Here is a 14049-nt window from a genome sequence, read left to right on the forward strand (position 1 = left end):
TAGCAGTTATAACACCTACTGGCAGCCGAATCCTGGGAATGTCTGTGCTCTAGTGATGACAATCTCACAGGTTTTAAGATTTCGGTACTATGTAGACCCAAGTCTCTTTGTGAAGAGGGTGAATAGCCTCTGGTTTCAGAAATTTGTTGGTTTGGAATTCTTTACGAAAGGGAAAAGGCTTAAGAGCTTAGTAATTTGCAAATGCAGTGGCAAAATGCAATGCTTGCCTTAGTAATTTCTCTGACAAGTAAAGGGGAAATCCTTTGCTGGAATCCTGTGGAGCAGAATGAACTGGCGCGCTTGCATTTACTTGTGTGTGTCATGGGCTGTTAAACACACTCTGGGTTTTTCTTTAGGTTTGACATTCCACATAGACCCTTCAATGAGTTTGTCTGGCACTTGTTGAGTTCACTTTAGGCAAATTTTATTATTCTATCAATGCCTTCCACCACATATACTAGACTAGCCTTTTTTAATATGTATACAATACTTTATAGCTTGAATAGCTGCTGCTTCTAGATAACATCTTTCCATTGGAAACAGCACAAGGTCTTTACATGCCCTGCCATGACAAAGCTGTCCCTGGTGGAGGGTTCTGTCACTGAGGGAGCTGGCAACCTCCCACACCTTGGGATCATAATGTCAGGCTTAATATAACTGTCTTTTACTGGTGGCTATCTGTCATATTTAATATGTGAAGGCCTCGTCTGTCCTGGCAGCCATTCAGCTTCAGGAATACAGGCCAAACTGATGGATCCATTCTGTGTTTGCCCTCGGCTCTGGGTGAAGAGAGCTGTCAAATGTTCATCCTCCTGATTCTGAATTGCAGCTGGGCATTGCTAACGGTCAGCCTACAAAGTGTACCATTAATATCTGCAGGTCCACCTTTCTGAATCACTATTTCCAGGGCAGGCTGCTCTATTCTGGTTCATGGTTTCTCAGCTCAGTAATCTGCCTTGTGTTCAGGGATACTGCTTTCGGAGCAGCATGATGAGAATTTAGCTCTTCATGAAAATACATGAGGCTTGGTTCAGCCAAGCTTGTCCTAGAAATTCAAGGAGATTTTCCATTGAACTGCAAGAGTCCATTCTGTGTCCAGGTGTCTTCTCAACCCTCGGTGGCTCTTGCACAAAGCACGTATTATGTTTGGAATATCAGTCAGAAAAAAGCGTGCACATGAGAACAGCTAATATATAGGAAGCATTTACTTAATATTTTTCACCTCCAGTAAAGGCTATTCTAAGCTTTTAGGATCTCAGTATGTCCTAATTTAAATCACTTGTCGAATCTTTCTCTCATCTGTTTCTCAGGATGTTTTTAAAACTTCTACAAACTCTACTAGAAATAAATACGTGATATATCTTTATAGCAAGTTCTCCTGTTTTGCCTGAGAGACAGAGGGAAGGACAGTGGTGTCCCACTAGATGGGACAACATCGCTTAGGGTTTTTAAGAGTTAGAAAGATTCTTTTTTCTTTTTCAGGAGAAAGGGTAATTTTCCAAAACCCTGTGGAAACCTGATGAGAGTCAACCCATCTGGAGCAGGCTAGCCCAGGAGCTGCTGCCTCTTATAGCTCCCAGTAGGTGATACAAGAGCCTGTTCTTGGGAAATTTTGACTCCTGCATTGCTGGGTGATGGAGTCAGTTCCTGCAGAGCTGTGAGCCAGTGAGCACCCCTGTGATACAGCCAAGCCGCCCGTCTGTGCTCCATCAGCTCGCTGCCAGTGGGGAAGGTGGGGAAGGACCTCTGACATCAGCAGGGTGTGCGAGACTGCTGCTCAGAGACAGCATTTAAAAGGTGTGGTAATCCAGGCTATGTTTGCCTGGGAATATTTAGCTATGAAAATCTTGAAAATATTTAGCTTGAAAATAGCTACAGATAAGTGACCTTTGTTTCTGCTCATGAATAGAATTTTTCTTACAATCTTTGACCAGGTCCATTAGTGACCTAATGGAAAAGACATGTGCATCCCATTACCAAGAAGGTTACCATTATGTACAGATGCAGTTGATGCTGGACATAGTTCTCAATTGCAGCACCGAACTCCCTGGGAGAGTTTAATTATAATGAAACAGAAAGGTAATTTTCAGGTGCCCTCCAGTCCCAAAAGCCACCATGTAATGAATCGGGACGACCTACCAACTGTAGAACATGTTGCAGGAAGATTCAGACTTTTTGAGGGAGGGATGTTTTTTCCTTTCCATGGCTTTCTCATTTTCAAGATTTTTCTTTTTCTCTAACACATTTCTATTGACTGTTGACAGATGTGTATGAAAGGTTTTGTTGCTTTTTGTCTCCGAGATACACTATGGTTTAATGATGTAAAGGCTTAAGCAGATAATGCTGTAATTGGTTTTGAAGGTTGTCTGGAAGGGCCTTGTCACCAAGCAATGCTCATCTGGTTTCTCATCCTTAAACTGAATTTTAATGTTGCTTCGATGTCAGGTCCCGATTCTTTTAAGACTTTCTGTTTCAAAACGAAACACCCATAATTCAGAGTACTCTGACAGCACTTCTTAGAATAGCTGGCTTTTTTTTTTTTTTGGCAGTAAAAATATTTCTGTCTTCTGCATTTTAAAGTTGCAACTAAATGTTTAACTTAACACACACAAAATCATGCTTATTCTAGTTTATTATCTGATGTTCCTGAATGATGTCTGAACATCATACTCTGTTTAGATCAGTGCATAAGGGACAAAAGGCCAATAGAATTATTGAATTATTAAAAATAATGCCCCAGTTAGAAAAACGCATAATACAGATGATTCTGTGCCTTAAAACATTACTTTTAAAGAGTAGAAATTAATTGATCTTGTTAGCACAGTGATTCAGACGGCCCACCATCTACATGAAAAACTGAAATGAAACAGTACGTGGCTTCTTATAGCATAGTAGCAGTGGTCACTACCTCTTCTCTTCTGGGCTCCTAGTGACTCTGGACTAGATTCCCTACGCTTCCCCATGGCGAAGAACTAGTAGGAACCAAGTGGGCTTCAACCCTGTTTAGTGATTTTTAGCTTGCAAATAAAATGAAGAGTAAGAGAGGAAAATGGATTTGAAGATGACAGGATTTCAAAATTGCTTAAATCCCTGCTTTAACATAATTTTTGTTTCTTTAAGGCCTGAAGTTTTTTTTTGTGAGAGGATGATAAATTATTAAGTTTCAATACACCATAACTGATTTTGCAACTTATTCTTACAAGTGTGATACACACATCCCAAATTACTAACTCCTTTAAAATACTAGTGATCTTCAGTTATGAAAAATTTTAGTAGTAGGTAGAAGAAAACGTAGAAATTGAAATCTAGAAATTTCTTGAAATCTAAAGAATTTGAGATTTAAGTGAAAATCATGAAATGGATAGAACACTGTGCAATACTTTAAAAAGGAAAGTGTATACTATTTTAGATCAACCTGCAAATCAAACTTAACCTAAGGTTGCAAGCACTAATTTAAATACGTCTTAATTTTCTTGCTATTGTGTCATTTCAGGATAGAGTTACCTTTATCTTCATCTTAATGTGGCCAGGCCATTACTAAATGTCTGTCCTATTTTCAAATTTGGGGAGCATAATATTTGTTTTGGGAAAAATCACAACATGCCTGAGTAGCTTCCCCTTTCCTCTTCCTCTCAAATTGCTCATTCGTCACCTAAAAAAATCTAGGTTCTACAAAAGATATATATTTTTTTCATTTCAAAGAGGCGAAGAGGTGTTCTTTGTATATTCTGACAGGGAATATCTAGATATCAAAGAGAGTGGAGCATTTCAGCCTTTTTAAATTATTCAGGGCTACTATATATTTTACATGAGAAGATATTCTTATGTATCTTGATTAAGCATAAGAAACTTGTCTAATATATTATGTGTTAATCTGTAGAACTTCACATTAAAAAAAGGAATATGATATATATATACATGATACTGTATATACACATTTATATATGGTATAAATAAGTGTAAAGTTTATTTATATGAAGGTTTTATAGGGGGTGAGGGGAAGACTGGAAACCCTTGATTTCCATGATTACAGTTCTTTTTTTCTAGTACCATCACCTAAGCTGTGTGAAGGCAATGATCTGCAGAGAAGTATGATGCTGTTAAAGTGTAAAACTAGCAAGAAAAAAAAAACCTATTGGCTATTTCAATTAAACAAGTTTACAGGAGTACCTCTGTTTAACTCAGTTTCAACATTGTCCCTCAAGGAAAACAGCTTGAATCAGGCTTTAGCTGTCTGGTTCAGGAAAATGCATGTGGTTTTAAACTGTAGCAATGAAATAAAAATTACAATAAATGTTTACTCCTAGTCCATAAAAGTCTTAAATAGATATACTTAACATGTGACAACAGAAAATTAATATAATTAACAGCTTTATGTATTTGTTGATGACATACAGATGTTCCTCATTTTTATGCTTGCTAGGCAACAGTAGGCATATTCATTCAGAGACACTCCATCAATGCCTATGGATCCATGACACTGTGTTAAATGCATGTTTGGAATTTTTGACCTACAACAGAAATTAGAAGTCTTTTTTTTGGAAAGAAAAAAAGAATTATTTTGAGGAAAAGTGAGACTAGTCTTCAAAACTCAGCAAGTACATTTTTTTTTCTTGAGAGGAATTGTTATTGAGTAGTTGTTTGATTCACAAAGACCCGATAATTCTTTTTCTTGTCTCTGAAAAATTCACTGATCTGTTTAGAAACTGGCAATGTCAAAAAGGTATACATGTAATAATAAGTTTTTTCTTATCATATTTTTAGCCCGGTATGTTAGAGAGAGCTTTGACAGCCTCAAACTCATTGATGGTGTTGATAGGGTTGAATGTCTGTGGGTGAAAATCAGAGGTGCGCCTAATAAGGCAGGTATTGTGGCGGGAGTCTGCTATAGACCACCCAGCCAGGAAGAGGAGAAGAGTTATTCTATAAGCAACAGGGAGAAGTCTCACAATTGCTAGCCCTTGTCCCTGTGGGAGACTTCAGCTTACTAGGTATCTGCTGGAAGTATAATACAGCAGAGAGGAAATACTCTAGAAGGTTCCTGGAGTGTGTGGAAGACAACTTCCTGATAAAAATGTTGAGCAACCTGACTGGGGAATGTGCCCCACTGGACCTGCTGTTCGTGAACAGAGAAGGACTTGTGGGAGATGTGACAGCTGGGGCGTAAGGGTGGGAGGGTGTCAGTAGAATGTCCACCTCGGACTTTGGGAGGGCAGACTTTCGTCTGTTCAGAAGGCTGGTCAGTAAAGTTCCATGGGAGATAGTCCTTACTAGCAAAGGAGCTTATGAGGACTGGATGCTCTCTAAGAAGGAATTCCTGGCACCTCAAGACCAAGCCATCCCCATATGCTAGAAAATGAGGCAGCAGGGAAGAAAGCCAGCTTGGCTGAGCAGGTTGCCCTGGGTGGAAATCAGGAAAGAGAGGAAAATATATGAACTTTGGAAGAAGGGGCAGGCATCTAGACAGGACTGCAGAGATGAAGTGAGATCATGTAAAGATAAAATCAGGAGGGATAAAGACCAGTTAGAACTTAGATTGGTCAATTCTGTGAAAGATAATAAAAAATTCTTCTACAAATATATCAACAAAAAAAAGGAGGGCCAAGGAGAATCTCCATCCTCTACTGGATGCAGGAGGAAAAATAGTGACAAAGGATGATGATAAGGCTGAGGAACTTAATGCTTTCCTTGTCTCAATCTTTAATAGTAAGGTCAGACGTTCCCTGGGTACTTAACCTCATGAGCCAGTAGACAGGGAGGAGAGCAGAACAAAGCTCCAATGATCCAAGAGGAAATGGTTAGAAACTTGCTCGGCAAATTAGACATTCACAAGTCTATGGGGCTGAGTGGAATCCACCCAAGGGTATAAAGGGAGCTGGCAGAGGTGCTTGCCAAACCTCTTTCCATCATCTACCAGCAGTCCTGGCTGACTGGGGAAGTTCCATCGGACTGAAGGCTGGCAGATGTTACACCCATTTACAAGAGGGGTCAGGGGAAGGATCCAGGAAACTACAGGCCTGTGGGTCTGACATCAATACCAGGGAAGGTCATGGAGCAGGTCATCTTGAGTGCTATCATGCAGTACACACAGGGCATCTGGGTGATCAGGCCCAGTCAACACGGGTTTATGAAAAGCACGGACTGCCAGACTAACCAGGTCTCTTTCTATGGCAAGGTGGGCCGCTTGATGGATGGGGGAAAGGCTGTGGATATAGCGTACAGGACTTCAGTAAAGCCTTTGACACCATTTCTCACAGTATTCTGCTTGAGAAACAGGCTGCCACTGGCCTAGACAGGCACACCCTCTGCTGGTAAAAAACTGGCTGCGTGGCCAGGACCAAAGCATGGTGGTGAATGGAGTCAAACCCATTGGGAGGCCGGTCGCAAATGGTGTTGCTCAGGGCTCAGTGCTGAGTCCAGTTCTGTTCAATATCTTTATCAACGACCTGGATGAGGAGATTGAAAGCACCCTTATTAAGTTTGCAGATGACAGTAAGCTGGGTGGAAGTGTCGATATGCCGGACAGTAGGAAGACTCTACAGAGGGATCTGAACAGGCTGGATTGATGGGCTGGCACCGATGGGGTGACGTTTAACAAGGCCATGTGTAGAGTCCTGCACTTGGGACATGACAACCCCCATGCAGCACTACAGCCTTGGGGAAGAGTGGCTGGAAAGCTGCCTGGCAGAGAAAGACCTGGGGGTGCTGGTTGACAGTGACTGAACGTGAGCCAGCAGTGTGCCCAGGTGGCCAAGAAAGCCAACAGCATATTGGCTTATATCGGAAACAGTGTGGCCATCAGGCCCAGGGAAGTGATTCTGCCCCTGTACTCAGCACTGGTGAGGCTGCACCTTGAATTCTGTGTTCAGTTTTGGGCCCCTCACTATAACAAAGACATTGAGGTCCTGGGGCGTGTCCAGAGAAGGACAACAAAGCTGCTGAAGGGGCTGGAGAACAAGTCTTACAAGGAGCGGCTGAGTGAACTGGGGTTGTTTAGCCTGGAAAAAAAGAGGCTGAGGAGAGACGTTATTGCTCTCTACAACTACCTAAAAGGAGGTTGTAGAGAGCTGGGTGTCAGTTTCTTCTCCCAAGTGATAGGTGGTAGGACAAGAGGGAATGGCCTCAAGCTCCATCAGGGAAAGTTTGGATTGGACATTAGAAAAAATTTCTTCACAGAAAGGGTTATCAAGCACTGGAACAGGCTGCTCAGGGAGGTGGTTGAGTCGCCACCTCTGGAGGTTTTAAAAGGCGGGTGGATGAAGTGCTTAGGGATATGATTTAGTAGTGGACAGGTATGGTTGGACTTGATGATCTCAAAGGTCTGTTCCAACCTAATGATTCTATGATTCTGCAATAGATGTGGAACCCTGTGGCCACAGGTATTAGCCTCTCCACCTCCCCCAGAGCATAGCTGAAGTAACATTATCTGCTAGGCTAACAAAAATCAGACTGTTATTACTGCTCATCATGGGTAAACTCTAATATCTATTTTCGGAATAGAACAGAAGAAAATAGGTGGCATCCCACTGCTATGAAAAAGAAGGGTTTCATTATGTATCATTCTCAAATCACCAAGTTAAACTTAAACGTCTTTAGATTTCACCAGTGGCAGACATTCAATCCTATGGTAGAGTGGAAAATAGAATTGATTTGCATCTAAAAATATTCAGACTAACCGTATTTACTAAGCAATCACACTTGTGTAAATATACTTTTAAATGCCTGTATTTGTGCTTGTATACATTTAAGCAGCTGCTATCTTATTTCTGGTATAAACAGAAAAATAAATAACCTTTAAATAGTCTATAAATTGGGCCAATCAATGACAACCGACCTTGGAAAACACAGGTCTCTGTCTTCATCTGGTTGTTGCAATACTACAAAAATTATTGTGTAGCTGCTTGGCTGCCTGACTTCACCTTGATGTGAAATGCAGAATAAAATCTCTGGAAATGGTGGTGCTGCATGTGAAACTATTGCTTGCGTAACCTTTTTTGATTTCCAAGGTAAAGCATTTTCTGGGTAAATAAGTACAAATTAAATGACTTGAAGCAACTGCCAGCATCACTCTTTAGCAAAGTATTTCTTGTGAAAATTTCATCATTTTACTCTAAAATATATAATTTATTTTCATAAACTGTGGCCTTCTGGTGATGTGTGGGTGTCTGTATGTAGGTTTTAGAAGAAATAATGTTACCAGAAGGGTGGTAGACTAACTGTCCAGTTCAGGAAACCAAAAGTCCTGCATTGCTCACAGTCAGTGAGATATATTACACCAAGAATTGACTTTTCTTGATATTTTGGCAATACTTTGGACTTAATAAAAATTAAAAAATGTATTATTTTCACTGTACCTTCAGTGGAATAATTTTCCTGTCCTCTGGTGTGAAAACATCAGTAAGAAAGCGTGCTGCTTGCCAGTGTTTGTTTCTGTCCACCTTGAATATTTCTTTTCAAGTTGTAGTGGTGATTTTGTTGTTTCTATAGAAAGGAAAAAACCCTCTCATGCAACCAACACGGTTATAGCCAGTACAAAATCTGTGCATGGTCCAGAAGTGCAAAATGTTCTCACTAGGATATCTTGGATGAGATCCTGTCTTAATATGAATTGGTGAGAGTTGTGTCACTTACTTCAGCTGGACCGGGATTTTTCTCAGCATGTGCCATTTAAAGAGTACTGAAAAATTCAGAGCGATTTTGGTGGACCAGATGGTTGTATTTCAACCTCTGATGGTACAAAAGTAATTCATTTAACTTTTTGGCACAAGGCCTGCATCTTTTCAAACTGAGAAATAATATTGGAGTTAAAGCTTTAACTATTCTAATAAAATGGGAATAGTGGACTAGTATAGCAACATAATGATGTTAAATTGGAAACTATTAGCCCCTTCAGAAAACAATGCCAATTCATAGTGACAGTCAGGTTTTCCTCCCCAGCACCGTGTTCCTTGCAGTTGACAGAAAAATCAAGTTAGAAGATTGTTTTATGTGAAAAAGATTATTTAACACTTTGAATGTCTGTTTTTTAAAAAATAGGTAATATGTGGATTGCAAAGTGAGGCCAACTTAACTGGAAAGGATTTAGAAAGCAGTGTTTGTTACTGGAACAATATGTAAGCACTTAAGGTCAGTATTGAGTAATGCTCAGTGCACACTTAAACACTCTTCAATGCATATCACAGCTTTTAGTTAGTTTATCTTTTCAGTGCTTAATTATAATATCCTGGATGAACAAGTATCTAATTGCACAACTATCTAAAATGCACAAGTATTCTTGATTTTAAGTGTAATCATCTTGTAAAAATAAGACACACTCGGTGCTTGATTCAGATTCCTTGCTAAAAATTTAACATTAAGAAATTACTATGGGGCTGTCATTGAATTTCTTTTCCCTGCAGGAAAAAAAATTAATTAATTAAATTTAATTAAACTTAATTAAATATAATATATAAAAAGTATTATGCAGTACTGGAGCACAGAGTGAATTATAAAGTTGTTTTCTGGAGGCCCAGAGAAAGCAGAGCCCCTTCCCACCTCAACAGAGCCCCTTCCCACCTCAGCAGAGGTGGGCTACTGAGATGCCAGAAGCCCATTTCTCTTCAGAGACTTGCTTCAATTAAATGCTTAAAAGGAACACGGTAATTTCTTCCCAAAAATCCATAAAGGACTACAGTAGCAGCCTTCCTTTTAGGTTAGATTTCATACCTTTTATGTTGTTTTATTAAAATTAATGTAAATATGTACTTTCTTTGTGCAAGGACTGAGCAGCTTAAAACCAGTGTAAAATGTTTCCTGTACTCTGCTCATTATGTAAAAATCATGTAGAAACTGAGCTGATAGGAATGTACATCACTTAACTGGGGCGTGCTTAATAAGAAAATCTGTTTAATTGGGCTATCTTCCAGAGAAATTGTTTAGGCTGAGACTGAATGGAAATGACTGCTGCTTAAATGGAACATTATGAACAAAAAAAACCCATCTAAACGGAGTGCATTTGGCTAGAGACATTGTGTAGCAATTATTAACTGGGTATTTAAATACAAAATATAGGACACTCTTTCTTAAATACAGAAATAGACAAGTAAAGATTATGCCTTCCTGTAGCCCTACCCTTAAAATTTCTGAGCTTATGTAAAAATTATCATAAACTGATCTTGGCCAGCAACTAAATGAATTCTAAATATTCTCCCTTTCCCCTCTCCTTTCCTGGCCAGCATTAATTTGTTTGCAAGGCTACATCACAGATGGTTCTAGACAAGCAACAATCCTTGCGTCTCTCTAAATATGATATTTTGATCCTGGTTACTACGTCTTAAACTGCCTTAGAGCTTTTACCTGTTTCTGCTGTGGTGGAAGCTCTGCAATTTATTTCAGTGGCAACAGATATAAAATAATAAATAGTTGAGTGAGCATGTATCCCCTTAGTTCTGGTGTTGGGCTTCTGTTTAGATCTGACACTTTTGATTCAAATCCAACACTTTCAGTCTACATAAATCTATCTCCTGAGACATATTTTATAAATGCATCTATGTTGGTGACAGGTTCCTTTCCAGCTTCTTGAGGTAGTTGTCCCAGACTATGCTGTATTCCCTGTGTTGAACACTGAGCCTCTTTAGTGCATTATGATTTTCCCTAAAGCACTGACCTCTCTGAGGAGCGAAATAGATCTGCACATCTTATTTAGGAATGTAGTTCTGTGGGCCTCTTTCTCATATTAGGACACAGGATTTTGCTGCCTTTATTTTCCTTAATGTTCTGCTTCATTCTTATCAAATGTGCTACGGAATTCCAGGAATTGGAGAAAGAACTCTCTGTATGTCAGCTGACATGAGAGGTTTCTTTAAGCAGGCAAACAAAATGTAATCTGTGCCATAGCAGATTTACGAAACACAGCACAGAGATGCAGTGAAAGAGAAGCTGGCCAGCGAACAGTGATGTATGTATTGGTATTGCCCAGAACATTGTCCAGCTCTGCCATGCTGAAAAGTGCCATCTGGATCCGTGGTGCCCTCTGAGATCCAGCTGCAGTAGTGATGAGAACAAAGACTAGATGGCTTTCCTTAAGGGAAAGATTGATTTGTTACATTAAATTGTAGCATGATTTTTGGCATTAATATTTTCCTTTAAGTAAAAAAACACAGACTTGGGCAATCCAAAGCATACCCACGGGCTGAACGAAGAATGGATTGAAAGTCAGCTACTGCCCCACGAAAAGATAAAAAAGCATCCACCAGGTCTGTGCCCAAAGTGGAGAGAAGCGGGTTTGAGGATTTAGTGTGCTTTTGCTCTTCTGCTATTCAATAGCCAGATTAGCTTCTCCTTGCACTTCCAGGAACGTGAAGCTCTTGGAAAGAATGGGAAGCAACAAGGAAGAGGGCAGGGACTGCCATGTGTGCCTGCTTTCAGGGCTGTGGCCTTTCCAGGTCTTCCCCTTTGAAGCTATCCACTGGACAATACCATGTGCTGAATGCAGGACAGAAAAATCTGTGTACAGTATTGTACTTTCCTTGGGCTGCCTCAAGCACCAGAAATTTTGCTTATATTTCAATGTGATAAATTTAATGTTCCTTTAAATGTTATGGTTTAGACAGGATGTCTTTCTAAATGTCTCATGGTTCAAAAGGAAGGAGGTAGACTTGGTAAATTAAGGGCTGGGGAAAAGATGCTCTGGCCCTTCACTCAGGGATAAGGAAAATGGTGACATCTGTTCCTAAGCAGAACTAAGGGTTGGTGTTTATACGCCAGCGTCTTTGCAACCAGTGAAGAACTGATGAAGGCTGAGAATTTAAAATATAAGTAATTGTGTTAAAAAGTGGGATGTGATGTCATTATGTTTTGTCTTATTTTTAATGATAAACTAATAGTGTTAAAACTCTTTGCCCCTTAGCAGGAAAGATGCTGTTCAGAGTATTAGCCCTACAGAAGCAGATTTATACCATGCATGAAGGCATGATAGTTCAGCGTACTGCAGAGATTGCTGAATGTTATGCTGAGACTGGAGAGATTGCAGCTCATTGGAGGTAATAGACAGGGTCTTTGTTTTTCATTCACAGCTGGAGTTAACTTACATTTGTAGTAACAGTTGTGGAGAGTGGGCAGGAACGTGGTTAATATTAGCGTTAATGAGAATGGAGGTTGTTGCCTGCAGTCTCAGAGTCAAATAGAATAATACAGAAACTCTTGTAAACTGAAAGAATATTAATGACTATTCTCTTTAGAATTTACATACAAACCAAATTTACCCTCTTCCAAAAAAATCCAAGAAAGATGAAGAGGACATGGTGTGACGATTTGGTTTTGTAATAACAATTGACGTCATTGTTTATTTGCTTATGTCATACCTGATTTTTCTATTTCTAAGCCTTCTTTTCTAAACGTAAGAAACGTTAAGAGCTGCTTCACCCTACATGTGAAAAACTCTGTTATATTGTGCTCCTAAGCAGTTCCTTTGAATGAACTGGAGACAGCAGTTCCCTAAAACAGAGAACAGACTGTGTTCTTTCTGACTGAAGTGCAGGGACCTCAATGACGTTGAAGGGCTGAACTCTATGAAGTGATGAAACAAAAACGGTTTGTGCCCATCAACAGATTTTTTTAAGAAAACTGTTGGGTAAAGATTATTACCTCTAGTACCAGTCAGTAAGATAAAATTAGAATCATAGAATAGTTTGGATCAGAAGGGACTGTTAAAGGTCATCTAGTCCAACCCTCTGCAGTTATCAGGGACGTATTCAACTAGATCAGGTTGCTCAGAGCCGTGTCCAACCTGACCTAGAATCTTTCCAGGCATCTGGTTTCTTTTGGATGATCTGGAATCTCTAAATATATCTGTTGGGGTTTTATTTTTTTAGAAGCATAGCTGTCAGTTGTATTTTCCTGCTCCAAGCGAATGTGGGTGTATGTGAATATGTAATGCAATTAATTACCCACAGTGGATGACATTTCTTTTCTTTATGGTGCTGAAATAGAAGTCAATTATCACTCTAAAATAGCTTGACTTTCTAGCTTTCAAACAAACAGAGAAGAATATAGAATTTGTGTGTGATGACTATACTCTGTAAAATTCATTCCCCTGCAAGTATTTGCTCCCTTTCATATTATTACAGCAAATAACAGAGAATCTTATACTGTCTTGGTACAGAGCCCCAGGAGATGGAAAGAGTTTTGTTTTGCCTGAGCAAGCTCTGCAGGAGGACCTAAGAACCACATTTCTTAGCATAGTTGGTAACAGAACAGAAAAACTGTATGAATAAGTAACTTCGAGGCTCAAAATAAGCATCAGAGCAAGACTAAGCTTCTAACATTCTACAATGCAGTGAGTGCATACATGCAGAATATTAATTGTTTTAGTGTTAGGTAATTAATGGTAAAAGTATTAAAGACAGAGTAGTCAATTGCAGAAGGATTTCTTTTGCTGCTTATGAAGGCATTTGGTTGTCCCATACAGAGGAGGTTCAGCCTTTTGCCTGACTGTGTTATTGGCATCATGAACCACCAATTAACCAGTCTTGGAGCGTTTACCAAGAAAATGGCATGTGATTATTTTGTATAGTTGGGATTACTTGTGGTTCCTTTAGGAGGCTGCTCAAATTCCAAACTTTGCTGGAGAATGTTTGTACTCTTATTTTCTGGTCATTTGTTGCGCGTTTTTTTCATATTTTTTTTTATGTTTTCAATTCACAACTTGGGTGGTACTATGTGGGAATAATTTAGGTTTCAATATATGTGGCATTTTGCCTTCCCTAGTCTTTGAATTGTAGGCTTCTCCTGTGAATTATGCTATGGATTGCTTTCATAAACTTACTGCACTTCATCTTTAAAACTGGTCACAAGATTTTTGCTTCCAGATATTGTGGTTTTTTTTCCAGATTCTTACAGTTTTCTGTGTTGTGGGGAGGGGTGGGGAAATGGGAAGTTTCATGTTGGTTTTTTTCTTCCCATGACAAGTGGATACCTATTTGTTCTCATTCAAGCTGCCCATTATCTTAAATTAACATTTATCTTACGGTATTTGCATCTCTGATGTATTTCTAGAGAATCTCCCTGCCT

The 14049-nt window shown here is 39.5% G+C and overlaps 1 protein-coding gene across 6 annotated transcripts in view; it reads left to right on the forward strand.

The window, feature by feature from the left end:
* Positions 1-14049, forward strand: part of CRACD (capping protein inhibiting regulator of actin dynamics) — a 121918-nt gene that overhangs the window by 23060 nt on the left and 84809 nt on the right. The window contains exon 1 of one of the 6 annotated variants that reach the window (XM_054064685.1): positions 1779-1797. The exons of the other annotated variants lie outside the window; for them this stretch is intronic. The gene's annotated coding sequence lies outside the window, so the exon portion shown is untranslated. Of the gene's footprint in view, positions 1-1778; positions 1798-14049 lie in introns of those variants that run through there. 6 annotated transcript variants of the gene reach the window in all.

This window comes from Cuculus canorus, chromosome 4 (genome assembly GCF_017976375.1).
Source record: "Cuculus canorus isolate bCucCan1 chromosome 4, bCucCan1.pri, whole genome shotgun sequence".
NCBI classification, from domain to species: domain Eukaryota; kingdom Metazoa; phylum Chordata; class Aves; order Cuculiformes; family Cuculidae; genus Cuculus; species Cuculus canorus.